The sequence below is a fragment of the Stegodyphus dumicola genome, chromosome 5 (genome assembly GCF_044657685.1).
Source record: "Stegodyphus dumicola isolate Sdum_Otavi_A_Nest chromosome 5, ASM4465768v1".
In the NCBI taxonomy this organism is placed as follows: Eukaryota; Metazoa; Arthropoda; class Arachnida; order Araneae; family Eresidae; genus Stegodyphus; species Stegodyphus dumicola.
The window spans coordinates 45,296,162-45,310,709 of NC_140772.1; the positions used below are offsets into that span (position 1 = coordinate 45,296,162).

The following is a 14,548-nucleotide window of genomic DNA, read 5'->3' on the forward strand; positions in this document are numbered from 1 at the left end:
CGTATGACTGCTACGTATGGTGAACATTGCATAGCATTGGCCACTGTGAAGCGTTGGAGCAAACGGTTCAGAGAAGGACGTGAAAGTTGCAAAGACGATCCAAGACCGGGCCAAAGCCACCTTGCAATCACCCCCGACACAATTGCACAGGTTGATGAGCTGATTAGACAAGAACGGAGGATAAGCATCGATGAACTGGCAGAGCGTGTGAACATCAGTCACGGTTCGGTTCACACCATAATTCATGATCATCTCGGTTATCGGCTTTTGTGTGCTCAATGGATGCCCAAAATTTTTAACGACCGTCAGAAGACGGAGAGGTTCGGCGCTGCTTTGTCTCATCTCATCCGGTATCACAATGAGGGTGACGACTTCTTGTCTGCAATTGTGACCGAAGACGAATCATGGTGCCACCACTACGAACCTGAAACACGCCGGCAAAGCTTACAGTGGAAACATTTGAATTCACCAACCCCGAAGAAAGCAAAGGCTGTCATTTTCTCGGGAAAGGTGCTATTGACTTTTTTTTTCGATCGTCAGGGGCCATTACTGATTCAATTTGCTAAACGTGGAGAGATTATCAATAGTTCGCGATATTGTGCAACGCTGGATCGGCTGCGTGTCGCAATCAAGAACAAACGACCTAGAAGATTGACGAATGGTGTGATCTTGCTACACGACAATGCTCGTCCCCACGTCGCTGATGTGGTTAAGACACAACTGGCAAAGTTCAAGTGGGACACGTTGCAACATCCTCCATACAGCCCCGATTTGTCGCCATGCGACTTTCACATTTTCGGGAAACTGAAAATCATCTCAAGGGTACCAGATTCGTGTCGGACGACACCGTGAAGGAGTCGGTTACAGACTTTTTGAATCGACAGCCCAAGGAGTTTTATGAGACGGTTATCACGCGGCTCATTTGTCAATGGGATAAATGTCTCAATGTTCATGGAGACTACCTTTAAATAAAGTACTCTGTTTGTCATATATTCGCATTGGCTCACTTTCATTTGACTCGCCCTAATATTATAGAATAAATATTTCAAACTAAATTAGCGGTTTTCCACGAAGTCATCTCTTCCCTTGGGCAGATAGCCGTAGAGTAGTTTACCATAATCAACTAAACCAAACCCAACCATTAAAACTGAAATAAGTCGCCAAATAAGGTCGAAATAAATTATAAAAATTTGACGAATGACAGAGAAATGTCGCCAAATAAGATATTAAGTCGCCAAACAATTTGGTTTTTGTTTCAAACATTTAAAATTAAGCAAAAGCGTAATCTTAGTTTGGCGTAAATTTTGAAGAACTCTATCAATTTCGGGGGCCCTGTTTTTCAGGGGCGAATTTATTTCTGGAGAATTTTTCGCCCTCCTCCTTTAAAAAAAAAAAAAAAAAAAAAATCTGAAATTTTTCAGATTTTAAATTACGTCCAAAGGGGCGTTTTTTTAACGTTTTGAGTGTTACCTTTATTTATTAAATATCATGTTCTTTGCACTTAAACCATAAAATTCAGTTCAAGAGCAATATCGCAAAATAATGTTAAATTAAGCATATCTTTAGAATTTTCGATATTCACAGTCTCGCGAGCTGGAGATAAAAGTATTTTTTTTTCTATATAACGTTGCCATTTCTCGCTTTTAAAGCATTGAGTTTGTAAATCAAAAATTCGTTAATGTTTTACAAAATATAAAATCTATAATAAAACAAATTCCAAATTTGGGATTTCAGATGCCCATATTCGCAGTAGGATTTCGTCATTCAAAATTCGATGGCTCTATGTACCATTGTTTTATCACAATGCGAGAAATAGACAATCATTTATGCAGATTTTTCATTATTTAATTTCTTCAAATATAATGCAGGACTCTAACATTTTGTGGCAACAGTTTGAAAAGTGAACCGACGTTTATGAGTCCGACGCAAAATGCCAAAACGAAAGCAATAGTCCTTCGGGACTGAAATCCCTTTGGACTAAAAAAAAAAAAAAAAAAAAAAAAAAAACCCGAAGATATGTATGGCAACACTAAGGTTGCTTTTTTACCCAATTTTAAATTTTACGTTGGCCCGTTCTCTTCTAGTCTGATAAGCCAGCTGTGTACATTTTATACCTTTTTCAAAATTTTATAATCTTCTCGATTAACCAGTTTATCTAGAATAGATTTTCTAGAAGTTTGCTTTTACACTTGCTTCTCGTTTCGGTTTTGAGCTTTGCTTTTTGATAAATATTCCGTTCTAGAAAACTTTCATTTTTTTATTAAATTTGAAAACGTTACTTATTTTTATCATTTTGTAATCACTTCTACTTTCTTTTGATCATTTTGAAACTATAAAGACATAAAAGGCGTAAGGATCCAGTCTAAGGAATAAAGTCTATTATTTTACACCGCTATGACCGTTTTCCAAAAATCAGTCAGTCGATGCAATGCTGCTTAAGGCTTCCGAAGCTCCTTTAAGGTAGGTTTTCAAATAATTTTGAAGCTATTGTTTGCAAATCAAAGCAAAATCAAAATGAAGCGGATATGTCGAGGGAAAAGTCCTGATGTTAAAAAAGCACTTTTAGTTTACAAAAGTTGCTACAAAAGTCCTTGAATAATAAAGAATCACTTTCGTCCCCACAATTGACAAGATTAATAAAACTTCTAATTAGGGATGTTACCCCGCCGGGCACGCCCTCAGCCTTAATAAACCGAGTGGATCGCGTATGACCGATAAATTTGTTTCGGTAATTTATTCGGCAAGAGCTGTCAAAATTATAACTCCCCCGCAGAGTTCTTAATTGAATGAGGTGGAGCATGCATATATAGTTAGTTAGTTACAAAAGTTCGTAAAAAAAAAAGATGTGATAGTCAGCGGTTTCTGTTGCGACAGACACAAAAAGCTGACGAATCGACGGTAATTACGCGGGGAAATGGTTTGTAGCAATGTATGGTTGGTTTAGTCAGAATAAGAAAACATTGTTTACGATCGCATTAACAGTGAAGGAAAATGGGTGCTACTTTGGTAGACGGTTGCACGGATTTTGGCGATTTTTTGGCGATTTGCCTTTTGGCGAGTAATACAACTTATGGTAAACCCATTGTTGGATAAGTTATTTATGGTAACCGATACTTTGTTGTCATTTTATTAAAAAAATAATGCGTTTTATTATGCATAACTTCCGTGTTTTAAATATTATTTATGGCTTCTAAATATTAAAAATCAATTTAATTTTACATTTTTATTTGAAATAAAAATTTTGTTGTTTATAATATTTTATATAATTTTATGTTGTGGATGATGTAGTCAATGACGTCACCTTACTTAAAAAGTAATTGGTTTTATTAATATCTATAAATTTAATCTAATGTTTTAAACATTATTTATGGCTGTTAAATGTTAAAAAAACAATTTAATTTTGCATTTGTTTTTAAAATGATTTTATTATGAATGATTATTTAAATAATTTTAATTCTATGCGTGATGTAATCAGCTCCCTGATTGGTTACTGACTATTTGTGCATTACCGCGCCATTTTAAAATTTTATTATTCATCTCTTCGAATTCCTCAGATTTCAAATGAAATGGATATCTCCGTTTCGAAGACGAATGTTGTTATTGGTAATTACCAAGAATTATTGGTATTGGAATAAAAAAATTGCCCTTTGAGACTTTATTTTGGCCAACCTGTCTTTCCTAATCAAAGATTTATTTATAAATTGTTAATAGCGTCAGAGGAAATTTTGGAGGAAACCTCGCTAATTGCTTCTTGAATGAAGTGCGAGATATTTGGATAACAGATGAAGATGGTTAAAAGAGCCGATTCAATTATGATTTCGAATTTTTTTTGTGGTACTTATCAATAAAGAAGAGGTTAAATTACTCAAAAAAATGTAGTACATATTTTTCTTTTATTTTATAATTGTATACTTCAATTTTTGTTAAAAAAATTAATACACTATTTTCAAATATTGCTGAGATAATTATTGTCACATATGTTTTAATGTTAATTATATTTTATATAACGTATTTTAAAGTATTTGAATTTAATAATATTCTAATTCTTTTAAATGTTGGTAGGATGGTTTTTAATTCGATATTCAATTTCAGTAATATTTTAATCTGATTAAACGTTGGCACAATGCTTTTATAGCGGTGTTTTTATTCTCTTTTTTTGCTATATGAAAGTAATAATAGCCTTACTTTAGTACTTTATACTCATAGTAAATGTATTTATTTACACTTGTCTGCCATCTTAAAATCGACATTTTCAACAAAAAATTAATCCATTACTTTTAACGATATTTATTTTTTTTTAAGTTTCGAATACTTTACTATGCTTAAAAACAGCGTTTTTTAAGATGGCTGACGATTGTAAAAATCGCGCCAACGTAAATCGCCAAAACTCCGTGCAACCGTCTACCAAAGTAGCACCGAAAAATGTAATGTTGATAAAGTTACACTAGAGGAAGTTCAAGAAGAAAACCAATGTATCCAACTAACTTGATTTGGAGAAATTTGACGCATGGGTGGATGATGGTGAAAAAATTTAAATTACAGCATTGATGAAAGAGGTAGATACTTGCTAGTCCCTTTCTGAAACAATTCCAAGCACATGATGTGATGAACTTCAGTAAGATAATGAATACATCGGGGAGTTCCCTACGAATGCTGAGATAAGTGATGCTCATCGAGGAGTTAAGATTAGGGTTACAGAAACCTTATAAACAGTTCATAAATAAGCTTTTGTATTAAAGACTTTATGAAGAGCTGATTATCCCGTTTTACCTTCGATATCAGAAGAATTATGATGGAAAATGAGTATACAATCAATTATCCAATGAAAGACATCTCGTCACAACACAAACAGTTTAATATTACAATTCTATTTACAAGTCTAATTAAGTGTTAGTTTTAGCTTTAACACCTCAAAGCAATACTCAGAACATAAATGGCATAAAATATTACTCATCAGTTTTTAAATACTCATGAAAAACATCTCAAAAAGTCATTATTCTCATTACTTAAAAACGAAAGTAAACAATAGAACAAACTCGAAAACGTAGATGTAAAAACTCAACTGTTGCCAATCGCGATTTACTAAATTACATCAAAATAAAGATAATAATCAGGTAGAGGTTCAACTTCACAGCTGATAAAACGAAGTTTTCATTTTCTTAATTAAAATGCTGTCGAAGTGTCTGTTTCCTTTTTATATTATATTTTTATTCCTTTTGATATTTGAATATTCGTTATTATACTTACATTAGTTAAATTCCGTTGATATTTTTAAGTACATTATTTATCATTGTTTAATGTTATCAAAACAGCCGTTCACATTAAACGGCATTTACTGTAATTTGACTAAAAAAAAAAATCTGAAAGCTTTCAAATTTTATATTACGCACAAAGGGGCGTTTTTGTAACGTTCTGTGTGTTACCTTTATTTATTAAATATCATGTTCTTCGCACTTAAACCCTAAAACTCAATTCAACAGTAATATCACAAAATATTTTAAAGAGCATATCTTTAGAATTACCCATACACAGTCTCGCGCACTGGAGATTTTTTTTTTTTTTTTTTTTTTCTTCCATACAATGTGTCCATTGCTCGCTTTGAAATCGTTGAGTTTGTTAATCACAAACTCATAAATGGCTTACAAAATATGAAATAGATAATAAAACTAATTCCAAATTCGGGCTTCCAGGTGTCCATGTTCGGACGAGTCTTTTTATTCTGTCCTTACGTACAGATATCACGCAAAAACATCGTTAAATTGCATTCAATAGCGGTCAAAATGGATATAATGGTGGAGACGTACGTTATTCAAAATTCGATGGCTCTAGGTACCGTTGTTTTATCACATTGCGAAAAACACACATACATTTATGCATATTCTTCATTATTTAATTTCTTGAAATATAATACAGGGTTTTAATATTTTGTGGCAACAATGTAAAAAGTGATTCGCCGTTTATAATGAACCAACACAAAATGCCAAAACGAAATTAATAGCTCTTCTGGGTAAATTATCCCTCTGGGCTAATAACTGAGTATCAATTCAGATTGTTCATATTTTCCCATCTACATTAAAATCGAAACAAATACAGAAGAGAAAAGATTATTTCAGGAATTAATGCAGGTAATTGCTAAACAAAGAACGCTAATTCAACTGTATTCATTGGTGTTCTATTATTTTATTTATATATATTTATAAGTAGTCCGTCTGCAAAGTTTTAAAACTAAGTTCGCACAAAATCGAAAAGTTAAAGAAAATAATATTCTTACTCCTTAGTCTTCAATATGCGAAGTCTATACAATATTTGTCGTTCAAACAGTTGCTTCATTCCTTCCAAAAGAATTTTTCTTTTTGGATAATGTGATGTCGCTACATGGTAGAGCAAGAGAACCTAAAGCTGGATCTTAATTCCCAGAAGCCTTAAAACTTATTAAATTGAATTAAAATTATTTTAAATGATGCACTACTATGAGCATATTCCCAATAGATGTTGTAAACACAACTGAATCGTGGCTTCAGATCTTTGAAATCCGTATTTGCAAGGATTATGTCCTGAAGTTCCATCGAATGCCCACTTCGTAGTAAAAGAATGTTTTTCCCAATGCCTCTTGGCTAAGAGTGCTCGTACCTGAACTTCTGCCGAGATCGAAGATACTTTCAGCTCTCTTCTATTTCTCTGGAGGCGAAGGAGCGGGAGCAGCACTTCTTTTTATTATTAAATTCTTACAATTAGCTCACTCTCCTTACATCTTGTTCAAATTTTCAATCGTTAATAAAATACTTTTTATTGATCCACCCAAGTTGTAATACAATTTTTTATTTCCTTGTACGAAGTAAAAAGGAAGTATTGTAATCGCGAAAAGTTTCAGGCAGCATATTTCAACGAAAATATCCATTTTGACCGCTATTGAATGCAATTTAACGATGTTTTTGCGTGATATCTGTACGTAAGGACAGAATAAAAAGACTCGTTTCCTCCAAAAAAATTATAAAACTGCTTTTAAATTAAATCTGAAGAGAATTTTTGTGGCGTCTGTACGAACGTATGTACGTACGTGCGAACGTCTGTACGAACGTATGTACGTACGTATCTCGCATAACTCGAAAACGAGTAGCCTCAGAACGTTGAAATTTTGTATATAGGACTGCTATAACATGTAGATGTGCACCTCGCATTTTGGTTGCAATCCCGCGCACCAAAGGTATATAAATACTATATTTATATATTTATCCACTCTGTTACTCGGCACAGTGATCTCAGTTCCTTTACTCTTATATGTTTGTAAATTGTACATTTTTTGCTTTAAAAATGATTGGGTGCTACTTTGGTACACGGTTGCACGGATTTTGGCGAGTTTTTGGCAATTTTTCTATTGGCGAGTAATACGATTTATGGTAAACCCATTGCTGGATAAGTTATTTATGGTAACCGATACTTTGTTGACATTTTATTTAAAAAATAATGCGTTATTATAAAAATAATGCGAATTTATTATGCATAAATTCCGTGTTTTAAATAGTATTTATGGCTTCTAAATATTAAAAATCAATTTAATTTTGCATTTTTATTTGAAATAAAAATTTTATTCTTTATAATATTTTATGAAATTTTATGCTGTGGATGATGTAATCAGTGACGTCACCTTACTTTAAAAGTAATTGGTTTTAATATCTATAAATTTAATCTAATGTTTTAAACATTATTTATGGCTGTTAAATATTAAAATACAATTTAATTTTGCATTTCTTTTTTAAAATGATTTTATTATGTATGATTATTTAAATAATTTTAATTCTAGGCGTGATGTAATCAGCTCTCTGATTGGTTATAGAATATTTGTGCATTAATGAGCTGTAATCAGCTCCCTGATAGGTTGCTGAAAATTTGTGCATTACCGCGCCATTTTAAAATTTAATTCATATCTTCGAATTCCTTCAAAAATGTCTCCTTGAAAGATGAATGTTGTTTTTGATAAGTACCAAGAATTTTTGGTTTCGGAATCAAAAAATTTGAGACCTTATTTTCGCCAGCCTGGCTTTCCTAATCAAAGATTTATTTATAAATTCTTACAAGGGTCAGAGGAAATTTATTTTAAATTTTTGGAGGAAACGTCGCTAATTGTTTCTTCCATGAAGTGCGAAAATGTAGATCACAGATGAAGACCGTTAGAAGAGCCGATTCTGAGACGGCCGTATATGATATTGTGGTCATGTTGGAAGAAATAACCGCTGTAACGGTAAGAAAATTATTAGACATTCCTCCTTTTTTACAGACAATAAACTAATTGCTGTCATTTTAGCTTTAGTGTACGAAGCGTTCTTATTTACTTATTTTAAAGTATTTAATTTAAGTAATATTTTAATTCTTTTAAACGTTGGTATGATGGTTTTTAATTCGATATTCAATTTACGTAATATTTTAATCCAATTAAACGTTCGCGCAATGTTTTTATAGTAGTATTTTTATTCTATTTCTATGCTATATGAAAGTAATAATTTAACCTTTCTTTAGTATTTTATACTCGTAGTAAATGTATTTATTCTATATAATATATATATATATATATATATATATTATATATAACGTATTTGAAAGTATTTAAATTTAATAATATTCTAATTCTTTTAAATGTTGGATGATGTTTTTTATTTCGATATTCAATTTCAGTAATATTTTAATCTAATTAAACGTTAGCACAATGTTTTTATAGCGGTGTTTTTATTATCTTCTTTGCTATATGAAAGTAATAATAACCTTACTTTAGTGTTTTATACTCATAGTAAATGTATTTATATACACTTGCCTGCCATCTTAAAAAACGACATAAGTTTCGAATACTTTACTATGCGTAAGAACAGCGTTTTTCAAGATGGCTGACGTTTGTAGAAATCGCGCCAACAATTGCGCCAACGTAAATTGCCTAAAATCCGTGCAACCGTCTACCAAAGTAGCACCAATGATTGAATTATGTTGTTCTTATCTTCCGGTTAAGGTTTTTATGCCTTTCGTAATTCTGGAAGCAATATTTGTACAATTATCATCAATTTAAAAGCTGTTTAAGTGCGGTTAAGTTTTAAATAACATGACGGACATATTTGTTTCCATTTGAAACAGCAGAATTGTAGATTTGTTGCCAATCTAGAGAGACTAAGCTTCGCAACAACAAAAATAACGCCTTCATTTATTATTGCGAATTAAATAATGCTTAATCCTTTCTGGAATTTTTTCGAGGAAATAAGTGTTTAAGATTTACTTCGTAATTTTTAGTATAGATATTTTGAGTTTTTATGTATTTTTGCCTTGTCGCGAAGTGAGAACTGAATTAATTGAATGAGAAATACTCAATCGTCTGTGAAAAACTGTTTCTTTTCTGTTTTGTTTGCATAATTTCTTTCATACATCGTTCTAGCTTTATTATAGTATTTGAATAGAACATGTGGCAACGATAAGATAATTGTTCAAATGATATAAATTTTGTGCATTCAGAGTGTCGTTATAGTAAACAAATATAGCGAATTTTAAAGAGTGCATTTATTGTATTGTGGTTTATGCGCTGTCGACGAAGTAGATTTTATTCAATCCAATCAGTTTAAATGAAATTAAAGAAAAAAATGCGTATAATTTAATATTGCGTATAAGGAAGTCATAAGGTGTACATATCAGATTTTTTAAACTTGTAGTGGATGGCACTTGATGTTCATACAGTCTTTTCATGCATTAAAGTCAGTTCCTATTTATTTATTCCTGTTTACCGGAACTAAAGATATGCTGTTTCGTTAAATATATTATGAGACTTACAAATAATGACCTTTTTTTTATGAATTCTCACGTGCTGTAAAAATTAATTTTATAACAACTTGTAAATAATTGTACATGATTGTGATAAATGGGATTGTAATATTTAACAAAAATAAATGGCAGCAGTAAGACAAAGTTCTAAAGGTTTTTAAAGTGTATGGAATTAAAGAATTGGGGCTTTATAGAGTTGGATGAAGCGGACGTAATGTCTCATTATAGTAGCGAAAATTCTCCCCGTACTTCTATGTTAACGTGAGAATAATATATGTTTAAAATATAACCCTTTAAAATGTCCTTTTCTTCGCAAAACGGAGAATGCGAAAAGAAACTACAACACAACGCAAGCGACGATTAGAGAAAGTGTATGGATCACTGAATTGTGTGAAATCATTACATGGAATATTAATTGAAGAACTGGGCTGCTCGAAACTCACTGTAAAGGTTCCTTGCAATAATGGAGCATTACAAGAGATGGATAGAATGAGAAATTATAGACCACCATCAGTTCCATAAATTAGAAACGAAAAAATTTTAATAAAAAGTTGTAGAGTCATTAGGCTAATTGGAAGCAGAAAAGATGAAAAATAGCAAACGCCTTCGCCGGGAATCGAACCACGGACCTCCGGAATACCGGCCCAGCGTGCTACCGTTACACCACGAAGGCACGCTAGGAAAGTGGGAGAAATACCTTATAAAGTAACTAAAATAAAAATTTTCTTTGTTGATCTAAGTAGGAATTTAAAAAAAAATATATTACTTGTTGTCTATTTGAAGACTTCAGACGACAGAATTTTTCAGGATTACTCATTTTAAAAAGATCGATTATTATGGAGCCTAGATAATTTTCCATCCATCACTAAAGCTAGGTCATCGGTCATCTTCAAGTGAAAAAAAAAAAAAAAAAATTGAGATTGCGTTTTCTGCAGGCACTTTAAGCTTTTTTTTTTTTTTTTTTTTTTTTTCGTGTTTGTCCCTTGTTGCAGAGGATAGTTAATTTTTTTTGGATGGACTGTTTTCGAAACTAAGGTACTTCCAGATGTTCTTAAACTCATCTCAGATCCATAACTTAACATCGCAAGAGGAATAGGTTTCCATACTTTTCCGTTTTTCTCCGCTTAATTCGTTTATTAATCTGTTTAAAAGCTATGGTCGGAAAAACTTAATGTTTCGTTATAGACTTACTTATAGCCACTTTAAGGAAATTAAGTCTCTACCCAGTTACAACACTTTTCAAAAATCCGTGTTTTGATCTTTTTGCCTGTAAGAGATTTGTATTCGGATTTAAAACGAGATGATTTCTGATTTTCACACTTTAGATCCTCCACAGGACATAAAGTTAGTTTTGCGATACGTTTTCATACTATAGTTACTTTTCTAGTCAAAAGTGGTGGTAGTACAGAAGATAAACAGGTAAAAGCACATGGGGCACCATAAACTTGACTACAGAATCGAATAGGTATTGCTCCAATACACTAACCAGCTAGAGTATGAAAAAACTTGAATTGACTACACGCTATTTCTGAGTAGTACATGATTTATACTTATTACATTCACTTTTCAATTATTGCCACCAAATATTATCGCCCTGTATTATATTTAAAGAAATTAAATAATGAAGAATCCGCATGAATGCGTGTGTGTTTCTCACACTCTGAAAAAACGACGGTACCTAGAGCCATCCAATTTTGAATAACGTAATCCTCCGCTCGAACATGGGCACCTGGATGCCCGAATTTCGAGTTTGTTTTATTGTCTATTTTATATATTTTAAAACTTTAAAGAATTTTTGATTAACAAACTCGACGACTGCAAAGCGAGCATTGACATCACTGTATAGCCCTTTTATCTCCAGCGCGCGAGACTGTCTATTGGAAATTCTAAAGATATGCTGCTATTAAATATTTTGTGATATTGCCATTGAAATTTATTTCCCGTCTTCGCATTCTTGAAGTACAAGTGAGTGAATATGAGCAAATAAACTTATGCCACTTGTACTTCAGGGAATGTGAAACCGCTATATGTAGCAATATAAACCGTTTGCTGATAAAAGCTCACACGATAAAAGTCCGCAGGAAACTGCGAGATAAAAATTTACTTTGTATAAATTAAAAATGATAGTAAAGTAATTTTCTCCCGTGTGTGCATATATTGGCGTGGGCGCTTATTTTTAAGGAGAGGGCTTTTATTCAGGTGAGGAGTTTTCGTGTGAACAATTAAAACTGCGAGATTTTTTCTGTGGGTTTTTTTCATTTGATTTCACCAGTATAGATATATGCATTGCAAAACAACCAATGTGAGAAAATGTGGAAAGAGATAAAACGCAAATTCCATGGATTTGACTACGTGAAAAATCAATCCTATTACTGCATGCTGAGAAAGATACGGCTACCAACGACAGCAGGTAAGCTCATATTGTCTTGGTGCACTTGGACTTAGAATCCATCCCATATGTTTTCAACGGGAATGAGATATGCTTGTCCTACTTAGGGAATTTTAGGGCTCAGCATGGAGAAGATAAGGCATACAATTAGGAATACTTCCAAACCTTCGAATGATTGGAGGCTTGACCAATGAATGCGCAGTAAAATATCGCACATTACACATTACATGTGTAAGTAAAGATTCTGGTTTCGATTTCGGTTTATGTGACTACGGCAAAGCTTCAAGGGCTCTCTGCCTAAGTGGAGATTTGCCTTCGTGGAGGACTTTCTAACGGAAACTATCTCGTATACCCATCACACACGGGGAAAGCCACGAAAACGCCCATAAAGCCAGCCCGTTCTCGGGATTCGAAACTCGAATTGAACTACCAGTATTCAGCGACTTTACCGCTCGGCCGCTGGTGAGCCTAAGGATGCTAGACATTCTGGGAGGTTTAGTAATATATAAGTCTTCAAATTCTCCATGTTGTCCATCCTCCATTGAGAAATCGGAATTAACATAATAACAGTATCGGAATATGACATCTAAATGAAAATCAAAAAATTATTTTATGAAGAAAAATGTGTTTCGAATAGTCCAGCGGTTCTCAACATTTTTCGGCCGAATGCACCCCCTTTCACAATTGCTGGACAATTATTCCTCCCCCCTGCTTTCCCAAACACAAAAGATATATATACATTTGTCTAAATTTAGATTACTTTTTAATGTTTGAAAATTAAAGAAGGAAAAGTACAGAAAATATGGATAAATACTAAAACTTGAATAAATACGTACTTTTGTATTTTTGAATCAAAACTAAGTATTTAAGAAAGTAAATAAAAAAACTGACCGCATTTCATTATTGGAAGCTATGAAATCCCCGCGTCTGAGAATCCCTGGATCAGTTGAATATCTTTATTATTTGCATGACGCTGATCATCCTGTTAAAAACGTTATAATATTAATACAAATAATGATAACTATGGATTACTTTATGGAATATGTATCCGTTATGGAATTTTGTATATACGGATACTTTATGGAACGAAATATAACATTTAAGTTATACGAATACAGAATACAACATAACAAAACAATATTGAAATTTCTAGTCGAATTTTTCAGAGTTTTTAAAAAAGGAAGAACATTCTCATGTAAATGTTATTTAAAAATGTCGTTATTATAAATTAGATTTTATTTGTTTATCTGAAAAAAAAAGGCCCAAGAAAGGAAAAGACAAAAAAAAAAAAAAAAAAAGTATGGAGAGAGATTTTTGCTAGCGTTTAAAAGAATATAAATAATTAATTGAAATGAATATATAAATTAAAAATATAAATCTCTGTAACTAAATCGAAATAAGGAGATTTTTGAAATGCAGTTGTAGAGACCATTAAATTTCTTTTGGAACAAGAAACAACAAAAATCAACTGTACCCTTACCGGGACTCGATCCACAAATCATTCAGTCCCCAGTTGGACACTTGGGCATCCCGAGAGCACCTTTTGCGAAATGCAATAATTCTACACATTCTCCTCTACTCACGGGACGACTGGAAAGAAGCCCGAAACACCGTCAACGAAATTCAAAAGGAAGCAAGTTGCCGTCCACCACATTTTAGTTTGAATACCATTATACAAATTATTTGGATTTTTTTTAAATCAGCGACCATGTTAAATAAACTGTTATGGTATCAGGTTTATATTAGAAAACTTCCTCTTTCTCTTGGGAACGGACAACAGGGTCCGTCTTCCCGGATTTGAATCTCGAATCTTTTGTTCTCTAGCTAAGTAAGTATATTAACTATTTTAACTATTTATACGACAAAACAGGATTGAGATATTTACTTACACACTTACGCAAATTACAAATTATTTTGTTCACTGCCATAAATAAAGATATTTAATTAAAAAAAACTTTTCTTTACGGCCCACCGGCAGCTGACTTGTTAAGGGCCTTGGGAGAAAAGTTCCTGATCTTAGTTCTGGGGGCAGCGTTTGAAAGAACTATTTTTTGCGTCATTCTCATAGTCTTCTTCTTGCTGACCCCTTCTTACTTCATCAAATCCACAATGAGATCCGAATTGCTGAGAAGTTCTTCCAGGTACAGACCCGTGCATGAAAGAAGACAACTTGGAGACATCTATTTGATATGAATTTAAGACACGCTAAAACGATATTTGGATCCTGAACGAAAGAAAGAGACCAAATATGTTATTTTTTCCTGGATAATGAAACATAATGGACTAGATATAACCGTCATGCTTCCAGTTATGATGGATTAGATATGTCTGTTGTGTTTTATAAGATTTCAGAAAAAGTAGTTTTGT

At 32.7% G+C, this 14,548-nt stretch overlaps 1 long non-coding RNA gene across 1 annotated transcript in view; it reads right to left on the reverse strand.

Annotated features, from left to right (window-relative positions):
• The window catches only part of LOC146997089 (uncharacterized), a 269,854-nt gene that overhangs the window by 25,435 nt on the left and 229,871 nt on the right, over positions 1-14,548 (reverse strand). Inside the window, exon 4 of the long non-coding RNA XR_015041109.1 lies at positions 13,073-13,163. This is a non-coding gene — a long non-coding RNA (uncharacterized LOC146997089). The remainder of the gene's footprint in view (positions 1-13,072; positions 13,164-14,548) is intronic.